The sequence below is a fragment of the Suricata suricatta genome, chromosome 2 (assembly GCF_006229205.1).
Source record: "Suricata suricatta isolate VVHF042 chromosome 2, meerkat_22Aug2017_6uvM2_HiC, whole genome shotgun sequence".
Taxonomy (NCBI): domain Eukaryota; kingdom Metazoa; phylum Chordata; class Mammalia; order Carnivora; family Herpestidae; genus Suricata; species Suricata suricatta.
Window position 1 is genome coordinate 123,770,903 of NC_043701.1, and position 25,020 is coordinate 123,795,922.

Below are 25,020 nucleotides of genomic sequence, written 5' to 3' on the forward strand. Positions count from 1 at the left end.
CGGGCCGGGCGAGCGGGCCCAGTCGGCGGGCGCTGGGAGGCCGGGGCGTCCGCGGGCGACGACTGGGGGCCGGGGGGCAGGGGCCCTTACCTGGGGAGGAGGGGAGCAGGGGCAGCTCCAGGGAGGAGGGCGGGCAAGGCCTGGTTCCCGCGGGCTGCTCGACGAGGTTCCCCAAGCCACGTCCATTGTAACAAAACAGTAATAGAATCTCTGATTGTTTGATTAATTGGTGTTTATTGAAGCTCAAGTGGGTAAAATCACTGAGCAATGTTACTTTTGTTCTTTTATTGTTATCAATCTGTAGCATACAACCCATGCGGAAGCCGTGTTTGCCAGGTGGGTAACTTCCGAACAGTGTCCACAGCCTCCCGTCCTCCCCACCTGGGTTCCAGCAGCACACAGATTGCCTCAGCTGCTTGTCGAAGTTAAAAAGTAAAATTCCAGAGCCATCCGGGATGTGAGGTAAGTACTGAGCCTGATCTAGCAAAGAAATAGGGGACAGGACCTCTGAGTGTCCTTGTTTCTAGAAGCTTAAATAACCAGGCTTTCGGAGCTCCTGTCCTGGACCAGGCTGAGGGACAGTTGGATTCAGGCATTTATTATTCAGATTCTGATCGGGGTGTGAAGCGTTGTCTCTCAAAGGGGGAGAGCCTCGCCCTGGAGTCAGAGGAGATGCCTTCAGTCTGTGCACTGAGCAGGGCCAGGGCATTGAAGGACAGAAAATCACTCTGGCAGGAAACTTACTCCCTATTCAATTCTCTTTCAGTTCTTCTGACTATACCCAGAAGAAAGTGTTCTGACCTTAAACTATTTATCAAAGAACAGGCCCCAAGCTCAAAGCCCTAGGTAAGCACTGGAATCCAACTAGAATTTATAGCATTGTTAAATTTTCATTGTTTAGTTTCATTGTTTATTGTTACTGTTACTTTCTATTTATGGCAAGTGAAAGCGGTTTTCTATTTATGGTAGGAATCCAGTTAATATTTTAAGCAAGGATATGTAAGTGTTTTTAAGTTATCTAAATAAAGATAGTAATAATTCAGGCGAGACTGAGACAAAATTCTAGAGGTGGGTATGGGACGACTGAAATGCACAATGTTTCCATCGACTAGTTGCAGAATAACTCCTTAACCGGAAAGTAGTGAGTTAGCTGCACCTCTGTTTTAACACCTGGTTCACTTCCTCTGCAACACACATAAAGCTGAAAAAAACATTTATTGGCACCTGCTCTTTGTTAGGCTCTGTGCTAAGCATTATATTCATAATATCACATTTAGTCCTTCCCAAATCTTTGCAAGACAGGCAGTACAATCTGGGAATTGAGTCTTAGGAAAACTATTTTGGGGGCACCTAGATGGCTCAGTCGGTTGAGTGACCCACTTTGGCTCAGGTGATGATCTCACAATTCACAAGTTCGGGCCCCACATCTGGCTCTGTGCTGACAGCTTGCTCAGAGCCTAGAGCTTGCTTTGGATTCTGTGTCTCTTTCTCTCTCTGCCCCTCCCTCGTTAGTGTTTTGTCTCACTCTGTCTCTCAATAATAAATAAATGTTAGGGGGAAAACAAAAAAAGAAAGATTATTTTGGCCGGGGTCACAAACCAATAGAGTATTAATGACTCTATAGTTTGGGCATTCTTAACTTGAGTTTTATTTATTTTTTTTAATAGTTTATTGTCAAATTGTTTTCCATACAACACCCAGTGCTCTTCCCCACAAGTGCCCTCCTCCATCAGCACCACCTCTTTTCCCCCTCCCCCTTCCCCTTCAACCCTCAGTTCATTTTCAGCATTCAATAGTCTCTCAAGTTTTGAGTCCCTCTCTCTCCCCAACTCTTTCCCTCTTCCCCTCCCCCTGGTCCTCCATTAGGTTTCTCCTGTTCTCCTGTTAGACCTATGAGTGCAAACATATGGTATCTGTCCTTCTCTGCCTGACTAATTTCGCTTAGCATGACACCCTCGAGGTCCATCCACTTTGCTACAAATGGCCAGATTTCATTCTTCCTCATTGCCATGTAGTACTCCATTGTGTATATCTACCACCTCTTCTTGATCCACTCATCAGGTGATGGACATTTAGGCTTTTTCCATGTTTTGGCTATTGTGGACATTGCTGCTATGAACATTGGAGTACATGTGCTCCTAAGCATCAGCATTTCTGTCTCTCTTGGGTAAATCCCTAGCAGGGCTATTGCTGGGTCATAAGGGAGTTCTATGGATAGATTTTTGAGGAACCTCCACACTGTTTTCCAGAGCGGCTGTACCAGTTTACATTCCCACCAACAGTGTAGGAGGGTGCCCGTCTCTCCACACCCTCGCCAGCATCTATAGTCCCTTGATTTGTTCATTTTAGCCACTCTGACTGGTGTGAGGTGGTATCTCAGTGTGGTTTTGATTTGTATTTCCCTGATGATGAGTGATGTTGAGCATCGTTTCATGTGCCTGGAGACCATCTGGATGTCCTCTTTGGAGAAGTGTCTGTTCATGTCTTCTGCCCATTTCTTCACTGGGTTATTTGTTTTGTGGTCGTGAAGTTTGGTGCATTCCTTGTACATTTTAGATACTAGCCCTTTATCTGATACGTCATTTGCAACTATCTTTTCCCAACCACTTTGGGACACCTAGGTGGCTCAGTCGATTACGCGTCTGACTTTGGCTCAGGTCAAGATCTCACTGTTTGTGAGTTCAAGCCCCGCATCAGGCTCTGTGCTGACAGCTTAGAGCCTGGAGCCTGCTTCAGATTCTGTCTCCCTTTCTCTCTGTCCCTTCCCAACTCACTCTCTCTCAAAAATAAATAAACATAATTTAAAATTTTTTTGATTCTTATTAAATACATAAAAACCACTTCAGAATTTAGCATGTCCATTCACACCATGAAATTTTATATTAAATTCAACTTTTCAAAGAGATCTAGATGTCCTCCAAAAGTTTTAAGAGCCACTGTTATCATTAATTATAAGACATTCCCATATCTTGGATTATAAGGTCCAGAGAGGCAAATGCTCTGTCTTCTTACCTCTTTACTATGACCAGCCTGGTGCTTTATTCCCTCAGCTGCTCAGGGATCAGTTGAGCTCAGTCAAATGTGGGAAGCACACAATTCAGGCTAAACGAATGAGGTGGAGGTAGCTTGGGAAGAGCATGCCTCTGGTAAATCCTGCACACAGACACAGGTATTTTACAAGCCAGCTCCCTGGCACCCTTAACAGCCGTAAGAGCCATCTTAAACAAGTGGCAAGGAGCCAACCAGGTAGACAAAGGAGGGAGGAAGGTGCAAAAGCCCAGCAGGAAGTTAGCACAAAAAGTTAGCACAAGAGCTGAGCCCAGAAAGTCATGCTCTTTGCAGAGCTCTTCCAGTCCAGTCTATCAGCCTGTCTGCTTCTGAGAAACACTTGTGTTCAGCTTAAAGACGCTTCTCGTCCAGAGGCAGTCTGCAACACCACTAGAAAAGCTGGGAGTCTGGCAGCCCTCTCCTACCTTTAAAAACTAAAATTAAACCCAGATCTTTCCATATTGCCCATGACTGCTTCTAATTTGGGCTCTCTGTCCCTCCTGTCACAGCCAAGTGTCTTAAAAGAATGGTGGTTCCTTCCACAGTCCTGTCAGAGTCACTCTCTGCCCCTCTTCAGTGACAGAAACTGCTCTTCTCAAATCACATTTGACATCCTATTGGCCATGTCCATTGCAGAGTTTTCCAGATTTTATCTCAGTTGATCTTTGTAGGGCAATTAACATGTTCAACAGTTTCTTTTCCTTCCGCTGAAGTATGCTCTTGGATTTTGACCTCAGTCTTCCTTACTTCTCATACAGGCACTGTCTCTCTGTGATCTCATCCACACCAAGGCTTCAGCTATCACAGAACTACTGCCAAATCCAACTGAGATAATTTCCCTGATCCCCAAACCCATATTTCATCATATCCAAAATGAATGCTAGGGACCTTGAAGCCAGGAGAGGAGGCTTGCAGGTCTTGGAGGGAAGGAAGTTCTGCACCCCCTCCCTCCCAGTCCAGCCAGATACTGAGTCCTAAATAATTCCTTAAAATATCTCTAAATATTACCCACTACACCCCTGCCTTTGCCCTTCCATTTGCTAGAAGTTATTGAGCAATTACTGTGTGCAAACCATGCCAAACTGCATTTTCTGATCATCTCTCCTTAGACAACTACAGAAGCCTGAACTTGTGTAGTGCTTCAGCTCTGTCATCTGATATTATGATTTTTCCTATAATTTCAAATCTGTTCACATGACTACATGCTATTAAAATCTCTTACTAGCTCTCTTATGCTTCAGGATGAAGGTTAGACTTAGCAAGAGGCTGCTTCTTCTCTCTGCTTCTACCTGATCTCAGCTGTTCTCCATCAGCATTTCCATCTCTATGCCCTTCTCTGTTTCAGGCACACCTTACACATAGCCATTCTGAATCATTTCCTCCCAAATACCAAGTCCCAAATACCATTGTCTTTCTACAGGCTGTCCCTACTGCCTAGAAAAAACCCTCTGCCCATCCTCCACTCCTCTATCTTCCCTATCATCTCTGTGGGGTTAACTCCTATTCATCCAACAAGACAGCATTCAGAAAATACATCTTTAAGGAAGGCTTCCCTGACAACCTTTCAATTAAAATGTCGTTCAGGGGCACCAGGCTGACTCAGTTGGTAGAGCTTGTGACTCTTGATCTTGGGGTCATGAGTCTGAGCCCCACATTGGTTTTAGAGATTACGTACAAAAATAAAACAAAAAATTTCTAAATGTGGCTTATCACCCTTTCTTTATTTTTCCAAAAAAAACTTTGCAGTATAACTGTAGTTATTTTTGAAGAATAGATCCACACTTTTCTGAATTAAGAAATCTTAAATGTTAAAATAACTAATAACCTACACCAAACTGATGTGAGGCTATTTATAGTCTTTATTCCATTTAGTGTGAATAGTCACATGTTTTCATTGTGAGATACTGCCACAATATACAGTATGTGCACCTTATTAACATTCAGAAGATTCAGGATTGTGACACTCACCTGCATTCAAAGGTTTCAGGTAAGGTATATAGATCTATATTTTTAACTATTGCTTTCCTTGTCTGTCTGCCCTTATAATCAAAAGCTTCTTGAAGTGTCAGCTGTATCTTTTTCATGTCCAAATCCCCAATATCTAACACAATGTCAGGCTCAATAAAGGTTTGCTGAATAAATTAAGGATATATTTATGAACTTGGATGGTACTCCATCGGACTGATTCCCAAGGTCGAAACCTTATACCTTTCCCTGCTTCCCTTGTGGCTATCTCTCCTCTGGGCTACTCTATACCTTGCATGCACATCAGATTTCTCACTGTATAACTGTTTGCATAACTATGTCTGCAATGAGACTGAGCAGGTTGAAAGTGAAGATGATGGTGTATTAATCTCTGTATTTCTGAATTTGCAGTAACCAGCATAGTGTCAGACACGTTACATACGGACTCAGTACACTGTTGAATTATAGAGAGTAGAAAATATCAGAGGAGGAGAGAGGAAAGAAGGAAAGATAAAGAAGTTGGAAGAAGTATAGGTGAAATGATTTAATCTCTGTTAAGAGAACTCTAGTAGAATATTCTGAACTCTACCACTTTACCATGTTTGTCATATTTGTGCATCATCTTTATTACTTAATATTTTTATTTACATTAACTAATTCTTTAGCTCACAGACTTATTTTTAAAGGAAATATTATCTCACTATGTTAATGGAAAAGCACTTTCACTTGTACCCAACAGATGTGATGAAAACAAATATAAATTTATTGATTTATTCTGTATTCTGCCTGAGCCCTCTGTCTTCAATTAAAAAAAAGATTTTTAACAAGGATTTAGAGATACAAGCACTGGCACTAGATGTAAACTTTCTCCTCACTGTTCACATAAGTAGTGAATACCTTGTCCCTAAGCCATCTAACGTTACCTCAAGAACCACCACTAGAAGGGCTCTTACCCTCTCTTACCTTCACTCTGCTTCTACATTTATATATTTCTCCACAATGTCAATTAGACACTCTATACCTTCCAGAGTAATTACTACTATAATTAGACTCTTATCCACAAGTGTGTTTCAACAGTAGGAATAGTTGGACATTAGGAAATGAGAAAAGTTGACTTTTTACATGATGTCTATCGAATCTGCAATAAACAGGGAAATAAGAGTTACTACAGAAAGTTTTTGCTTGTCAGAAAAAAGATTTTTAAGTTCAGGAGATTATGGTTAGTGAATGTGTATTTGTTTCACGAGATAAGCAACTAACAGAAAAACATTTCTCAAATAAAAGAAACATATTTGGTTACCACTATCCCTGGGGACTATAACTGTATATAGGAATGTGTCCCTTAATTTGTAAATTTTATGAGAGAAAACAGCTCACCAAGCACAAAATTAAACCAAAATGTTTTCTCTCTTGTGGTTTTTGGCCTTTCTCCCCATCTATGGTTTCAACTGGATAGAAACTCATACTTCTAAATATACAGTAAAGATCATGGCTTAGCAATATTTTTATGAAGGTCAACTAGAATGAGAAGACAATGTTTATTGAGTAAGTTTTTACAATCCCGTTTGGAATACGGTTAAATAACATATTTTAGTGTCTACTTCCATCATTTAATTCCTTAAATTTCTTCAACATTTAAAAAGAAATAAAGATTATTCAGGTATCTCCTATGGAATGAGAAATATTGTCTAAGTGAACATATTTTAAAAACCCAATCACGTGGGGGCACTTGGCCAGTTCAGTTGGTAGAGCCTGTCACTCTTGATCTTGGGATCATGAGTTTGAGTCCCATGTTGAATTACTTAAAAATAAAATTTTTAAAAAACCCAATCATAAAATAGTTTACAAAAAGGGGTAATAATCATAATCATAATCATAATAAACTTCATAGTAGAGTTACAGAAAAGATCAGTATGGGAAACTCTGTTTCCACATTCTGATTATGATATGATCATAATATCATCCATCACTTCCCCTTACTTTGGTCTGGGATTTCAAAAACACATAAAGTGATGATAATATGAATAATAGTAATATCAGTCCTTAAAAATACATATAAAAAGTTACCATAACGCAAAACTAATTAGCAATGAGAGATAAATTGGTATATTTCAGCCCCATAGTAAGAAGGAAAGCAAACTTCCCTTATTACCCTCGCCCAAATTCCCACTGAAATGAGCTGTGTTGATTCCAGTTGAAGGTGCTTAGGAAAATAAAGGAAAGAGGCACTTTGAGTTGTTCATTGGCATGGCATCTAGGACACAAGAGGAAAGGAATGAAAGAAAATGACACCTTGAGAACAAGATTGGGGAGAATAAAAAGAAGACTTTCCTTTAAAATGTTTTCCTTTGGGGGTGCCTGGGTGGCTCAGTTGGTTAAGCATCTGACTTCAGCTCAGGTCATGATCTCATGGTTCATGAGTTTGAGCCCTGCATTGAGCTCTCTGCTGACAGCTCAGAACCTCGAGCTTTCTTCCACTTCTGTGTCTGCCTCTCCCTCTGCCCCTCCCCTACTTGTGCTCTCTCTGTCTCTCTCTCAGAAATAAACATTTTTTAATTAAAATAAATAAATAAAATGTTTTCTTCCCCCCTCCCCCACATAGTCCCTTTAGTTCCCTCTTCCTTGCTTCCTTTGCTCTCCTCCGTTTTGATTCTGATAAACCAGAACCAAGCTCTTTTAATTCAGGTGTTTGCATCTTTGTCTTGAGCTAAGGAAAATATAACCATGAAGCTCCTTAACCTACTCCCTGCATGCTTTGCTCCCAGATTCCATGGAATTGCCTGTTTCAGTCTTTTAGTTTTACAAGGCTTTCTAGTAGCTTTCTGAAGGACTCCTGCATCTAGAAATTCTAATAGTATACCACTGTGTGATATAAAACTTTGAACTTCAAATCTGAGGTTTTTAAATTCAAACCAGAGAATAAGTAAATAGATGTTTGACTTGATAAAAATGGGAACACACCAGTAGAACTCCCCAACATTGCCCCCAAACCAGCTGCGCCCTCCAAGAGCATAAAAACTTTTCAGCCACAAAGACATCCTATAATGATTGTTTTATTTTGCCCACTCTTCCCCTTGTCCACTCTTTCAAGAACAGTGTATAGGCTTGCTCAACTTTTACATTAAAAAGTTTAGAGAGCCATATGAAATTCTTGTGAGCACTCAGGATACTGATACATCCAGACTTGGGGATCACCTACCTAGTTAAAACTGACAACCAGTGACAGTCTTCACAATCTTCAGTCCAGTGCTGTCCCTTCTTTATAATCGTATCATCACTTTCTCTTCTAAATACATGTGCTTCCACATATAATTGAGCAAGTTTCTGTACTGCAAAAGGATGAGACACCCAGGTACCATTGATATCACACTTATGGTAGAGTTGAATATTTATGTTACATGTCTTTGGCAGACCTAAGAAAACCACTATATATATTTTTTATTCTCAAGTTAGTTAATATTCATAGCTTCAAGGATAGAACCCAGTGATTCATCACTTACATATAACACCCAAGGCTCATCCAAAAAGTACCTTCCTTAATGCCCATTACTTATTTAACCCATCCCCCACTTCTCCACCACCATCAACACTCAGTTTATTCTCTGTATTTAGCCCTTACGGTTTGCCTCCCTCTCTATTTTTATCTTATATTTCCTTCCCTTCCCCTTCCCCTTGGTCATCTGTTAAGTTTTTCACATTCACATGTGAGTGAAATCATATATGTCTTTCTCTGACTAACTTATTTCACTTAGCACAATATCCTCCAGTTCCCATCCACATTGTTGCAAATGGCAAGACCTCATCCGTTTTCATTCCCAAGTAGTATTCCATTGTGTATATATACCACATCTTCTTTATCCATTCATTGGTTAATAGACATGTAGTCTCTTTCCATAATTTGGGTATTGTTGATAATGCTGCTATAAACATTGAAGCGCATGTGCTCCTTTGAATCAGCATTTTTTATCCTTTGGATAAATTCTTAGTAGTGCAGTTGCTAGGTTGTAGGGTTCTATTTTTAATTTTTTGAGGAAACTCCACACAGTTTTCCAGAGTGGCTGTACCAGTTTGTATTCCCACCCATAGTGCAATAGGGTTCCCCTTTCTCTGCATCCTCGCCAATATCTGTTGTTTCCTGAGCTGTTAATTTTAGCCATTCTGACTGGTGTGAGGTGGTATCTCACTGTGGTTTTGATTTGTATTTCCCTGATGATGAGCAAGAAAACCAGTATTTTGTAAATATTTCCTACAGATGGAGATAAAGTTTCTTGAAGAAGGAGTCTTACTTTCTTAACACAAGGATACTCACACACTGTCCTGTAGGTCTTCTCCAAAAGAAAATATTAAGCTCAAGGTACCGTGAGAGCAGGAATTAGTGTTTGCATGCCACCATATATCCCAGCACCTAGCACTGGACCTAGCACAAACCTAGCACAAACTTAATGCTAGATTATACTTGTTGACCATCTGACTGAACTCTGTATTTTAGGTATGGGTCTTCCAATTAATTAAAATATATTGCTTAGCCTCTCCATTACTTATTCTCTCTTATACTGAATTTATAAATATATAGTGAATGATTTTAATAAAACTATTGATGAATAGAATGGAAAGGTAGAGACATTATATAAATGTTACATGATATTATTGGTTTATATAACAATGATGTTTTAAGTTTATTTCTTTTTTTAAATTTTTTTAACATTTATTTATTTTTGAGAGACAGAGAGACAGAGTGTGAGCAGGGAAGGGACAGAGGGAAATGAAGACACAGACTCAACAGCAGGCTACAGGCTCTGAGCTGTCAGCACAGAGCCAGATGCGGGGCTTGAACTCATATACAAGATCATGACTTGAGCTGAAGTTTGCCGCTTAACCAACTGAGCCACCCAGGCACCCCTGAAGTTTATTTTAAATGCTTTTATTGATCACCTCTTTATAGTTGGGGTCTTCTCTTTCACAGACCACTTGAAAAATATACTGCCTGACATGCCACTAATAAATCTCTGAATGCACTGCTCCCTAGGTGTATAGATATATTACATCTGTCTTACATTCTTTCTACTCTTTGTTACAATCTAGATTGGAGTCAGCAAACTTTTTCTTTAAAGGGGCAGAGATGGATTATTTTAGATTTTACAGACCATATGGTTTCTGTCACAACTACTCAACTTTACTGTTGTACAATGATAGTGATCATGCCTAACGAATGGGCATGGTCATGTTCACATAAAACTTATTAACAAAACCAAGTGGTGGGCCAAATGAGCCATTTTGCTGACTCCTAATCTAGACTGCTAGCACACTATCCTTTGACTTTGTAGTAGGCCCTCTGTTTTATCTCAGGTAATCTTCCAAATAAATCTGCATGATGGATATTACTATCTGCTTTTTATGGGTGAGGGAATTAGGACCTAGCAACCCAAGTTTACTAGTTTCTCCTTGCTAGTGAACCAAGTAGTCAGATCTGTCTGTATTATTGTTCTGCTCTTATTCAGAGACCACCGTCTCTAATCTGGAATAGCCCCATGCATCCTTACTGGTCTTCTTGCTTACCTCCCTCCTTCCTATAATACACTTTTGTCACAGCATCAAGAATGTGCTTTTTAAAATGCAAATTAGATCATATGACTCCCCTGCTTAAAACCCTCTGGTGGCTCCTATTGCCTTTGGAGTTAAAACCAAACTCCTTATGCTGCCAACAAAGTATGCCATGGTCAGGCCCCTGCCTGCCTCTCTGACCTCACCCCCCTGCCCGTACTCTTCTCCTGCAGGCTTTTGCCACACCAGCCTAAATTCTGTTTCTGAGATGTGCCCAGACCCTCTGACCTCATGGCTTCTCCCCCGGATGCTCCTGCCTGGACCATCTCCCTTGCCCTTCCCCCAGGTCTTCCTGCCATCTCCTTCTTATCATTTGGGTCTTACCCTCAAGGTCATATTTCCCCAGAAGGCTTCCTGGATCCTCCCATCACTGCTTCATCATCAGTCCTGTTTTTCGTTGCACAGCACTCATTATTATATGAACTTTCTAAGTGATTGTTCGTTGCCTGTCAGCTCCACTGGAAAGTAAGCTCTATAGTGACTTTCCCTTTTATTCACTGCTATATCATCAGAGTATTCAATAATGCATGGTATATAGTAAGAACCCAAGAAATAGCTATAAGTATCTGCTTAATGAATGGTTATTAACAAAATTCCCATGCTCTTCATCACAACTTACCACTTCCCAGGACTGGTTGAGGCTATTTCTCATGCATCACATCATGAAAGTTGGCTGGAAAACCATTTGGTTTGTGTTGTTTCATCCAAATTCCTTAACTTATATTATAACCCCAAAGACATAAATAGACAAGAAAAAACTACACCAACTATGTTGGCCAGTTAGTTCAAAACACAGATGATGCTATGCTCCATTTAAAGAACAATACCATTGAAGGTGACCGCCCCATCTTAATATGGCTAAAATTCGGTTCTTTGCTAAATGGTTTAACTCTTAGAATGCCATTCTTCAAAGGTCTCATTGAAAAATGAGAAGGTTACAGTCTACAGGGAAAAACTTCTGTTTCACACCAAGTTTAGGGGAAATCAACAGGATTTTCCCCATAATTATGTCTTGCCATGAATGTGGTCAGATGTATTTCTACTCTTAACTAACTTGTAAGTTCTTCATGAGTAAGGACCATGTTTCTCTGCATTCCCATGATGATGAACACTCAGACATTTAATATATACTCAGTGTCCTAAATCCAAAATAGGGAAAGGAAAGAAACAGTGGAAGTGATTGATTTCAAGGCAGTTGAAACCCTTCTAAATCCCCATCTTGGTCAAAGGAAGCAATAAGCATTTGATTTGTAATACTGAAGAGCATAGTTGTGATAAAAAGTCTGCATCAGGATTTAGAAGGATTACTCTCAGGAGGCAAGAATTCCTGTCCCCTTAGTCTGGACTAAGAATCAAATTGATATGAGATTAACAAGAGAAAATCAAACTTAATAGGCATACGTATTGGGAGTCGACATAGACATGGAAATGCCAAAGACAGGCAGACAGAGTGAGATATTTATGTCATTCTGAAGGAAAGGGGAGGAGGGTTCTGGGATTTCAGAGCAAAGGAAAGCATTTCCAGGGTAAAAAAAGGAACAGGTGTTTGGTAATTAGCTGTTTGCCCTGCCATACAGATGCGTCATTCAGATAAACTTTATCTCCGCCAATAACCCTTATTCTGGGAAAGACCTCCAATTCTTCTGTGTGGCTAAATGAGGGACAAAGTTTCTCTTGAGCCCACCGGGTCTCAAGTGCCTTTAGCTCAAAATAATCTACATACCAAAATGGCACATTCAAAGGGTGGGGGAGTCTGTCCTAAACCATTCCAGCTCCCCCATCTGAAACTTCCACGGGAGTTTCACATACAAAAAGTTGAGCTGGCAAGTTGTTTCATCTCATTGATTCGGTCTCTCAGTCCTGACAATAGATCAGTGTAGTCAGACTCATTTAAGGGGCATGACATAGGTATGTTCTCAAAGTTAGACCCATGGTTCAACTATCAGGTATTAAATAAAAGGTGTTTTTATGGAAACAAAAGGAAAACAATGGTTAATGATTGGACCAAATGTTAAGCCAGGTTCTGAGTTCTGAGGGTAGCCAGTTGAGAAGACTTCTCGATGTTAGGCTTGAAGTTCTTCAGGTAGAGTGAGGGTAGGTAGTGCAATCTCACAGATGTTCCTGAATCGCAGTTCACACGTCTCTGGTGATCTTTTTGAGTGGCCCATAGAGCAGTAGTACAAAGATTGTCTGTGTGTGAGCAATTATGGTGATTTTTTTTTTACATCAAGTCATTTACATTTAGTTTGCAGGACTTCAGGGAAAAAAGCAGCTTTTGTCCTCAAATGATTCCAAGTCAGAAAGGTAGGAGAAAAATCAAAATATTACTTTGGACAGTTGTAGCTAGACATTGGAGGACACTAGAAGAAATCAGGATCTAGTCCATTTTATAACAGATAGTATTAAAATCTAGTATCTACAAAGGTCTGCTATTGAAACATAATTTCTCTACATAATCGCCGTCATTTTTACCAAAGATAGCCAAATTAACGCTAAGTTGCTTGCAAAAATAATTCTAGTTTCAAAAAAAGCCGTCAACCTAATTATTTACATAAGTGTAGAAATAATAGTGATTGACCATATAGACTTTTTACAACTTGCTTTGTTGGAAATTTTCATAAGGAATCTCTAGATTTAACTTCTAATAGCCTTAGCCTCTCAGGGCCTTAAGCCAAGCACATAGATTTGGGTGAATTCCTCTCTTCTTGAGGTTTCCAAAATATTCTGAGGTTCCTGCACCTACCAGAAAGTAACCTCTGGAAGCAAGGTATCAGGCTGACATTTCCAAAGGGGCTTTATTGGCTCCATAAAGCCAGCCGTAGTTTCTTCAAGCTATTTGGTCACATCTGAGTTTATGCAGGATCTTCTCATATGTGGCATTCCAGTCAAAGCCTTGGTAATATAACCAGTTTTCATTTGTGTCTTGTTATAAGAATAACAGATTCTTTTTGAACTTACACAAATAAATATATTGCCACAAAAATATAAGAGTACTTACTGAGAATTTATGAACTCTGGAGGGTTCTGGTAGGAAGAAAAGATAAACGTTTTAATTTCTTCACAAAGGTAAAATTTTATCAGATTGCTGTTAATCAGTTAGCTTAAGAGAAAAAGTTTTCTTAACTGGAAAAAAAATTTTTAAAAGTCAGCACTGTTTCAAACAAAAAGTCATTAAAAGACTCAGTTTCCTTAATAATCAAAGACCTGATAAACATAGGAAATTATTCTGGCAAATCTGGAATCATTGTGTTTTTGGCAGATGACTTAAAAGGTAAAGTTTTTGTTTACATTTCTATTTGAGAGAGAAAAAGTATGTTTACTTTTTTTTTTTTTTTTTTTGAGAGAAAAAGCACAAGTGAAGGAGAGGCAGAGAGAGAGAAAGAGGGAGAGAGAGAACCCCAAGCAGTCTCGTTCTGGTCAGCTGGAGCCTGACTCAGGGCTTGAACTCACAAACTCACGTGCTGAAATCAAGAGTCAGACACTTAACCAATTAAGCCACCCAGGCCCCCTTGTTCACAATTTCTTGTGAAGAGCAGACCAATAGTTCAAGAAAACTTTGTACTGCTAACAAAAAGAAAAGCTGAATCTCACTCTTATACCTTATATTTTTTTTAATTATTATTTTTTTAATTTTAGAGAGAGGGAGAGTGGTAAGGAGAGAGGCAGAGAGAGAGAAAGAGAGAGCATCCTAAGCAGGCTCCACACCACGCTTAATGCGGAGCACAAGACCTGAGGCTCAATCTCATGGGGCCATGAGATCGTGGATGGGATTAGGACCTGAGCTGAAATCACGAGCCAGAGCTCTACAGACTAAGCCACTCAGGCACCCCCGTCTTCCAGCATACTTTTAATACTCATTCATTCCTATCTTATTTAGTATGGTCCCGAGCATACATGCAATTTTTTTTCAAAGATTTCCCTTCACAAACCTTCCACAATTTTCCTTTTTATTCAGATTTTGTCCTAAGACTTCTCTCTAAATAACGAGTCTTATTTTAGGACAAAATTACTTTCTTTTCCTTTAATAAAAATATATTCCCATTCCTCATACTTTTCTTATCAAAAATACATCTTATTTTTTTTGCACACAAAGTTACTTACTGAAGACATGGCAAAATTTATAATTTCAGGGGCAGAGAAAAATGTAAAGAAAAAAATTTTTAGAGTTTCTAGGAAATTGCTATTTGAAATTTACCATTGGGGTGCCTGGCTGGCTCAGTTGGTTAAGTGTCTCACTCCTGGTTTCGGCTCAGGTCATGATTTCATGGCACATGGGTTTGAGCCCCGAGTTATGGTCTGCACTGACAGTGCAGAGCCTGCTTGGGATTCTCTCTCTCTCTCCCTCTCTCTCTGCCTGCTCTCTCTCCCTGATCATGCTGTCTTTGTTTCTCTCTCTCTTTCCCAAAATATATAAACTTTTTTAAAAGTTTAAAATTTACCCTTTTTTAAGAGAAGTACAGTACAATTTTGATTCCATATCCTGATTAATTTTAGTAATATCCACAAACATTTTGAAATAAATATGAAGATTTTGAGATTAGTAAAGATGAGTGGGCTTGAACTTGTTTCTAGGGCTATAGTTCTCGTTTTATAGAGATTTATAAGATAAGGACAATTGTTCCTAACTCCCCCAAAGAAGTGGATTATACCTTGAATATCAAAGGATTAGCCCATCTTTTTAACTAAATTTACTTCTTTATATCCAGGAGAATTTTAACTAAAATGAGAACCAAAAGATTTATGCCTTCGTAAAGTCTGTAAAAGCATTTTAACAAATGCCTTTAACCTTCGCTTCTGTTAAACCCCGAATATTGGCCTTTTGCAAATCAGTGGTAGGAGGGCTTAGGAGGAATTTTGGTCATCTGTTTCCTCAGAAGGGAAGGTTGTGAATATGGCCATATAATCTTTCTAATTACTCTCTAAATTTGGTACAATCTTTTGAAAGTAGAGGTCAAAGGGGTTTCTACTTTAGAAGCTCTGTTGTCCAGCAGACACAAGTGTTTTGTAGTAGGGAGCCCAGGAGACTCCTATAAAGGGCACTGAGGGAATGCCTGAGGGTAGACAGCCTGATTATAGAGCCTGGAAGGTAGGAGCAAAGTGAGGCAATCTCAGGTGCTTTTCCTAAACTCATTTTCTGCCTTTTATCAGTTATGTGAGCAGCCTGTACACTTTGAACCTAGAGATTAAGCCAGAGTGATCTCTGTAAATCTTGCAGAAAAAGGGAAATTAAAGCAGACAGATGCAACCAGATTTTAAGATGGGGAATTTATACTGGATGTAGACATTTCTTTTTTGTCTGTATCTAACTTCTGTTCTTTTATCTTGTCAAGGGAGTCCCTAAAACTGTTATACTGATAACAATTGGGAACTCTTTATAATACATATATATTTTAAACATAGCCAATTTAAAGAATTCGTTGTCGGCCATTGACAAGTAGGACCTCTTAATAGTGGTTTAAACCAAGAAGGCTTTTATTTTCTTAAATATTTATTTATCTTTGAGAGAGAGGGAGAGCGAGCAGGAGAGAGGCAGAAAGAGAGGGAGACACAGAATCCCAAGCAGGCTCCAGGCTCTTAGCTGGTCAGCACAGAGTCCAACATGGGGCTTGAACTCATGAACCATGAGATCATGACCTAAGCCAAAGTCGGACACGCTTAACCAACTGAGCCACCCAGGTGCCCCAAGAACCCTTTTAATGGCTTAACCAAAGACACAAGAGGTATCTAGAGAGGACATAGATAATCCAGCCCTTATGATCTAAAAGTTTGCTTCCAACATTAGTCTAAGAAAGCAAGACTTTGTTGTACAGGTGGTAAGGATGGTACAGTGAAAATAGTGTCTCCAGTCTCCCACAAAAATGTGAGGTGCCTCTTGTCACAGACTCACTAATCTGTGACACCAGGCAGGTGCTTCTGGAACTTTCTAGCACTAACAATAAGTTGAAATAGCAAAGGTTCCTATGGGCTGGAAACTCTCATATCTGATGCCCTGAGAACTGGCACAGCCAGACACAGAGAGAAAATAGAATCCCCAGTCTATTTTGTTGGCCATCAAGGTGTACCCAGTGAGTACACTCTCCAAAGGATGGAGACCAAAAAGAAGATTCTCATTGGTCTCAAAGCCAAGCTCTTAGGACACAACACATGACAAGAGGAAAAATTTAACAGCTTTATATAAGCCTTTGGTCTCTTGGAGCCACACTAATACCTAAGAGGGATATGCCATGGTGTTTTGTTTTACAGTGGGCCTCACTGTACAGTTTTCTTAAGGTTGGCAGGTGACCTAGAGTCAATCCAACCCATTCGGTGACCAAGTTATCCTATCACAGGAGTCTTGCTGAGGTGGCAAGCACTCTAAGAGCTTTTAAGTGGTCACCTTGTGCCCACAAATTTTACAGCTTTGGCTTGTAAGATGACCCTTAGCAACAGATGACAAACAACATAAAAGGCAGACAAAGGAAAACAAAGACCAGCTCTGGGAGGAAATGGATTGGTAACCAAAGAGTACTCTGCCAAATTTAACAAAAGAGCCACCAGTACCACAAATATTTTCTCCTGCTAATCTAAGTTTAGAAAGAGAGAAAAGACTCATACCACTCTCACTGCATCAGACTCTGCAGGCAGAGATTCCAGAAGGTGTCCATGGTTAAGAAATCTCACCTTCCGCCGGCTGTATGTCAGATGTCCCAGGATCTGTCTGCTGCAGCACTGTCCAAGCAAACAATATCCAGCAAGTTAAAGTATCCTGCCCACCGCATCAACTGTTGGGAGCAAGAATTCCTGTCCCCTCAAAGGACCTTCTGGTTACACTAAGAATCAGATTGACAGAAGACATATTAACAGGAGAAGGTCAAAATTAAGAGGCATATATATGGCGAATCCACATAGACATGGAAATGCCAGAGATAGGCAGGCAGAATGAGGTATATATGTCATTCTGGAGGAGAAAGGGTTAGGGGTCTGTGACTTCAGAGCAAAGAAATGTATTTCACAGGTGATAAGAAGAGCAGATGTTTGGTAATTAGATGTTTGCCCTGCCCTACAGAGAGGGCACTTAGATAAAATGTATCTCTGTTCATAGCCCTTATTCTGGGAAAGAGCCCCAGTTTAGATTCTTCTGTGTAGTTAAGGGAGAGACCAAAGTTTTTCTTTAGCCCGCAGGATCTCAAGTGCCTTTAACTCAAAATAATCCACATGCCAAAATGGCGCATTCCCAGGACAAGGGGGGGGGGCGGCGGGGAGACGGGTCTGTCATGAACCCCTTGACTACTCTGACTCCCTGGACAATAACTTCAACTTTTTCATCTTTGGTTGCCTCCATTAAATATGGAAAAGTTTTAAACTATGAATCTTCAGAGTCCCTTCCAATGTTAGCATTCTATGATTTTGCCAAGACTTTAATTCTAGCAGCTGAAAAGATAGGCCTGAAATTCAGTTAAATAAGAAACATTGCGGCATTAACACATTAGTACAAGAAATATAGAAGAAAAGAGCAACCAGAATATGTGGAGATGCTTGGACCTACATTCTTCATTCACTCATTTATACATTCATTCATTTAAAAGTACATTTTTGAGGACACCTGGCTGGCTCAGTCAGTTAAGCGTCCGACTCTTGGTTTGGGCTCAGGTCATGATCTCATGGTTCTGGGGCTCTAGTCCCATAGCAGACTCTGCAATGTCAGTGCAATTGGAATTCTCTCTCTTCTGCTCTCTGCTCCTCCTCCCCTCCCCCTTTCTCTCAAAACAAGTAAACTTTAAAAAAATACATTTTTGAATTCTCACATATATTTTACTAGATTAATCCTAGATATAATTTTTAAATGCCCAGTGCAGTCTCAGCTCTCTAAAACAGGAAGGAGAGCACAAGGCTTGGAGTATGTATACCTAATTCTATTCCATATTGCTCAGAAAAGAACATTCCTAACTTGGTACTCCATGGAATCTGCCCAGTTTCCTTTGCCGGGACGTGATGGGTCAGCCTAACACTTTCAGATCTGTAGATGCATCCTTCCTAGAAGTAACATTTAGTGATATGAGGACATTAAGGACAATCTAGTCAATGAGTGTCAATACTTGTAAGATTATTTCCAATTAGACACTGCACAGGAAGCTTGAAACACCCTGAAATCTTAGAGTTCATTTATGAAAGAAAATTGGTAGTGGTTTTCTCAAACTAGAAACCATCCTGAAAATTTACAGCACATTATCAATAATTATTAGGAAACTAACACAAACTTTTCTAAACAAGTTCAGATAAACTGAATTCTTTCCATTTTTTCTACAGGAAATTTTGCAAAGCTGGTGTCAAAGTTCAGGCCACACAAAATCTGGATTCTCCCCAGGATTTATCAGCAGGGGAGGAGTTGAGGGAAGAAAACATCAGTATAAATAGGGAAGGCTTCCCAGAGTGGGTAGTGTGGGGTGTGGGCCTTAAAGGATGAATAGAATTCAGAAATTGCTAAGTGAATTCACAACTCAGGAACAGTTCACAGGGCACCCCACCTTCAAAGCCATGTTGTACTCTAGGCATGCCAAGTGGTTGCCCTCCAAAGTGTCATCTCGCATTGATTGGTCTGGAGAAGAAGTGCTGCGATCAGCTGGGGATGCCTGCCACTGTCAGAGATGTAGGTAAAGGGGCCGTGTGTGCCACATGCTTGCCTTACCTGCTCAGGTCTCTCAGGGGCCTGTTTTTCCACATTGCAATGAGAACATTTTGTCCCAATTACAATTTTATGTATCTTCCTGTGAAAATACCTTCTCCATAAGTTATGCCAATGCTGAAGTGTTCTAGTACCAAGATGGGGGAGTGGGGATAAGAAGAGATGCTTGTTTTCAGAAAAGGGTTCTCTCACGTTCTCTCCAAATTCCACGGCCCTTCACCTCCTCTGCTTCCCAGACAGCAGAATGTATGTGCTGAAGGTGAGAACATGGAAATTTTTAACATTGTGCCTCTAATGCAGGCATTGAGGCCCATGGGCAGCCATTAAAGGGAAGAAGAAAGGGGATCAATTTGGCAGATACCAGGTGAAGAGGGGCTCAGCTTAAGCGCCTCTCTGTACATACATTTCCCCCCCACTCTTTCCTCTTTGGGCAGTAGCTCCTAGAAACAGTGGGACTGGGGTGCTGGGTGGCTCATGCAGATGAGTGTCCAACTTTGCCTTAGGTCACCACCTCACAATTCATGGGTTCAAGCCTCATGTCAGGCCCTCTGCTGACAGCTCAGAACCTAGAGCCTGGTTCAGATTCTATCTTTCTCTCTCTCTCTCTCTGTCCCTCCCCCACTCATGCTCTGTCTCAGTCTCTCAAAAATAAATAAATATTACATTTTTTAAAAAGAAATAATAAAAAAATAAAATCAAGATAGAAACAGTAGGCTAAATGGAACGAGGGAGATGAAGAAGCAGAAGAGCGTCTTTGTGGCTTTGAAGCTCTCCAGGGACATGGAAATGCCAAAGAAGCCCCCTCATGTGCTGGATCCTAGGCCATCAGGCATCTCGAGTTGCTGTACTGGCAATTTACTATATGCTGAACACTGTGCTAAGTACGTGGGGTACATTTTCTTGCAGTCAGAAATAATGTAACAAAATGGAAAGACTTTGGCATCTGGACAACCTTGATATGAATCTGGGCTCCATCGGTGATCACCTGTATGATTTGAGTCAAAATAATTCATTTTGCTGAGTCTCAGTTAACTTGTGTAAAAGAAAATAGTGTAATAATACCCAGATTGCATCGTTGCTGTAGGAGTCAGAGATACCATCACAGAGTAGGCCCTCCATGAACAGGTATTAGGACCGTCATGATTATTAGTAACATCATGAACTCCTGGGCAGATGGTTGTCAGCTGCCCGGGACAACTGGGCCTGAGAAGGCCCAAGAACGTTCTGGACACAGGCTGTATTTGGAAGTGGTGGTGGATTACTGTGGCAGCAGGAGCCATGGCAGAGTCAGGAATGAGTGATTGTGCAGCTTCCCTTGCAACAGCAACAAAAATATCTTTCCAGGGCCTTGATGAGATGATATATATCTGGTCCTATGGTGGGCTTCCCAGGAACACAGGGAATGGAGGAGGTAAGCTTGGATGAATATTCTACTTCCTTCCCGACAGCTCCCTCTCCCTCCCTGCAGCTCTAGGTCTGTTCTCATGGTGCTTTGCACTCAGCTGGCAGTCAACTATAATAATATTTAGGAAGTACCCACAGTCTGCCAAGTCTTGGGCTAAACCTATTAGTGACTAAGGCAGAGTGCCTGTAAGAGACATTGCAGTTTGAATAGAAACTGTATTAACTAAAGAAAGACAGCTCTAATGTCAAAAGGCAAGCAATGCAATTCATTGGAACAAGCTTTCCAGTTACCACTTGTGGCCAGCTCTGTCAAATCTTTCAATTTGGGAACTAGGAAAATGTCATGCTGGTCTAAATAAGTTTTCTGTGGCTGTTCTAATAAATTACCACTAACTTAATGGTTTCAAAGAGCATCAATTTATTCTCCTACAGTGTCAAAGGCAGATATTTGAAATGAATCCTCTGGAACTAACATCAAGGTGTCCAGATGCTCTAGGGGAGAACCTGTCCCTTACCTTTTCCAGCTTCTAGAGGCTGCCAACTTTCCTTGCTTCATGGCCTCACCATCACATCTCTTCTTCTCCCCCTCTTCATCAAAGCTCTCTTTGCCTTCCTCTTATAAGGACACTTGTAATTATATTTAAGGCTCACGTGCATTATCCAGGACAATATCTCTATCTCAAAATCCTTTAACTTAATCACATCTGTAAAGTTCCCATCATTATGTGGGCTAACATTCACAGGTCCTAGAATTCGGGTCTAGATATCTTTTGGAGCCATTTTTCTGCCTATCAGAGTTGTTAACGGTTAAAAGAAAATGCCATGTAATTCTCATCTGTAGATATGACATAGCAGTCACGTTTGAGCCTAGAATGGGAGACCAGGCAGGTCCCTTTGCACAGCAGTGTAGGTGTGTTCTAACCCCAGGGCCAGGATTTTAAAAGATTCCTTCCTAAGGGGTTTTCTAGAATCTTAGCACTGCAAGGGCCCTCTCAGAAGAGATCTAGGGCCATCGTCTTAGAGATGAGAAGACTGAGTATTTGCATACTGCCATGAGGTAACCTGCCCACATTATCCAAACAAACTAGAGTCCAGATGTTCATACTCCATGCTTCATACTCTTTCCTTTATTTCTTGAGAGAACTCTGAATGCAATTAGTTTACGTATAAATATCTGTCAGTTTGCAAGCCAGCAAATGTTATTTCTTTCATGGAAGGAGTATGGCAAAACACCCATCTGAAAGCCAACCCAGGTGGAAATTCACCTGTCTGAGCACCTGAAATGCATATGAATTGCAATGCTGTTTTTTATTTGTTTTTTTATTTGTTTTGTTTTGTCCCAGCCCGCTTTGTTCCCTGAGGTCTGGAAATTTCTCATAGCCCCTTTCAAGCTCAGATGGCATTGCTGGTGGGATGGAACTTAAGAAACACTGATCTTTGTTGAAGGGGAGGGGTGGGGCTCAGTGGCTCTGCACTAAGGGGCGCCCTGCCGCTATCAGATTTACTTGAAGGGCTTTTTCTTCTGCCATCATACCTATGGCAGCAATTCTCAAGGTGTGCAGTGTCTGAAGCAAGAGCATCGGCATCACTATAATTGTTAGAAATGCAAAGTATTGGGCCTCACCCCAGATCTGACTGGAAACCTGGGACTGGGGTTCAGAAATCTATGACTCAACAGGCTCTCCAGGTGAAGGGGGGAGGTGGACAGGAGAAAAGAGTAAGAGCAGGGCTTGCTTCCCATGTAGAAATTGACCATGAAAATTATTACAGTCTGGATGTGTTTTCTTCACAGGTGTGTTGGGGTAGAGAACTCTGACTTTCATAGTGATTTACCAAACAAAAGAAATTGACAAAGGATTAAATAGTGTGGATAACACTGTGGAAAGGATTCTGGAAGATTCAGGAGTGTGGTTTTGGGTGACAGCAAGAATATTTTCAATCAGTATAACAGGGAAACTTGGAGTATATAGAAAAAATGTCTTGCTATCCCAGTAGCCCAGAAATTTAAATTTTTTTTAAAGTTCTGTCTTTCAACAAAAGAGTAAGGAAAGAAAGATGGATTCCTGGCAGCAGAATCGTTACAAGAAAGACTGACAATTTACCAGACAACGCCAGCAGAAATTTCTTTCACAGTTTAGGAGCCTCCATTTGGAGGCAGCTTGAGTTCAGTTCCATTCAGTTATAGCAGCGTGTAAAGCCCAGGTAAGATTCCTTTCTCCTCTTTAGGTCAGGTGTGAAATGTGAAGGGATAAGATGTTAACACTTCTTATACCCGAAGGGACAGTGGCTCTCAGCCAGGGCGCACATGTCACATGGATACTTTTTTTTTTTAATGTTTATTTATTTTGAGACCGAACAAGTGGGGCAGAAAGAGGGGAAGAGAGAGAATCCCAAAAAGGCCGCACGCCATCAACACACAGCCCAACCCAGGGCTCCATCTCATGGGCCATATGATCATGATCTGAGCTGAAATCAAGAGTCGGACACTTGACCAACTGAGCCACATGGGTGCCCTGACAATATGGAAGCATGTGGGGTTGCTACTGGCATCTAATGAGTAAAGGCAAGTGGTGCTTCTGAACAGCCCACACATCAAGGACAGCCCTCAGTTATTCTGCTCCCAAAGTCGACAGTGCGGAGATCAGAAAACTCCACTCCAGGGTAAGATGCCCCAGGAGACCCCATCTCAGTCTCACATGCTGGGTACCTGTCTTCCTAGTGAAAACCTTATGTGTGTATGCAACAATAGTTGTACCTTAAGTATTTAGGCTGAATCAAACTGAAAACAATTAGTAGTGGTTGAGAGATCTGGGGGTAAGGGATACAGAAGTGCTGATGGATAGGGGCACATGTACCCCAATGTTCATAGCAGCACTGTCAACAATAGCCAAAACATGGAAAGAGCCTACATGTCCATCACCTGATGAATGGATCAAGAAGATGTGGTATATATACAATGGAGTACTACATGGCAATGAGAAAGAATGAAATCTGGCCATTTGTAGGAAAATGGATGGACCTTGAGGGTGTCATGCTAAGCGAAATAAGTCAGGTGGAGAAGGACAGATACCATATGTTTGCACTCATAGGTCTAACAGGAGACCAGGAGAAACCTAACGGAGGACCACGGGGAGGGGGGAGGGGGAAAGAGAGTTGGGGAGAGAGGGACACAAAACTTGAGAGACTATTGAATACTGAAAATGAACTAAGGGTGAGAGGGGAAGGGGGAGGGGGAAGGGAGATGGTGGTGATGGAGGAGGGCACTTGTGGGGAAGAGCACTGGGTGTTATATGGAAACCAATTTGACAAAAAACTATTTAAAAAATAATAAATAAATAAGATGGAAAAAAAAGATATCTGGGGGTGGTGACAGAGACAGTGGTCAGGACTGCTGGCCGGACTCAAAAAGAGAGATTTGGGGCGCCTGGGTGGCTCAATTGGTTAAGCATCCGGCTTCGGCTCAGGTCGTGATCTCGTGGTTCGTGGGTTCAAGCCCCGTGTCCAGCTCTGTGCTAACAGCTAGCTCAGAGCCTGGAGCCTGCTTCAGATTCTGTCTCCCTCTCTCTCTCTGACCCTCCCCTGCTTGCACTGTCTCTCTGTGTCTCTCAAAAATAAATAAATAGCATTAAAAAATATTTTTAAAAAGAAAGAATCAAGTCAACAGGTCAGAGAGACACCCCAGTCTTCTTTATCTGTAGGTCACCTTCTCCTAGTCCTTTTCCTGTGTGTGGGCAAAGGCTGTCTTTACATCAGCAACTCCAGCCTTGCAAGGGGGTGGGACCAGAGGATACATATAACTTTGGGATAGGAAATGTGCTATTTATCCACTCTGAACACCAAACACAAATTACACCCATCCTGAATCACCAATACTGCTTCATCACTTAACCAGTGAAAGTCAAGTCTGTTCATTATAAAAGGAATTCCTTCATGATCTTGTGTGATGAGAGATCCAAGAAGCTACTATTTAGCACTTAATGTATGCCAAGAATGCACAATGTATTAAACATAAAGATCTATCCACTTTCCATCCAGAATCACCCAAGGCTACCAGATGTTCAGTTAAGAGAGATTTGAATACAATTCAATAAAGGTCCAGAAGAAATAAAAATATGATTTTACTCATCTCTAACATCTTTCCTCCAAACTGCTCATACTTCAATATCTGACCCCACCTTTTTTGGTCCACTTAATTAGGTAGTGATGATGTAAAAATTTGCAGATAAAATAGAAGTTTATTGGATTACTTTGTTGATTTGCAGATAAAACATAAGTTTATTGGATTACTTTGTTGATTTTTACTGCTCTTCTAATTAGAGTTGTGTAACATTTCTAAGTTT

At 40.8% G+C, this 25,020-nt stretch overlaps 1 long non-coding RNA gene across 1 annotated transcript in view; it reads left to right on the plus strand.

The window, feature by feature from the left end:
- The first annotated feature begins 308 nt into the window (after positions 1 to 308).
- Positions 309 to 25,020, plus strand: part of LOC115272179 — a 52,867-nt gene continuing 28,155 nt past the window's right edge. Inside the window, exons 1-2 of the long non-coding RNA XR_003900290.1 lie at positions 309 to 462; positions 767 to 846. This is a non-coding gene — a long non-coding RNA (uncharacterized LOC115272179). The remainder of the gene's footprint in view (positions 463 to 766; positions 847 to 25,020) is intronic.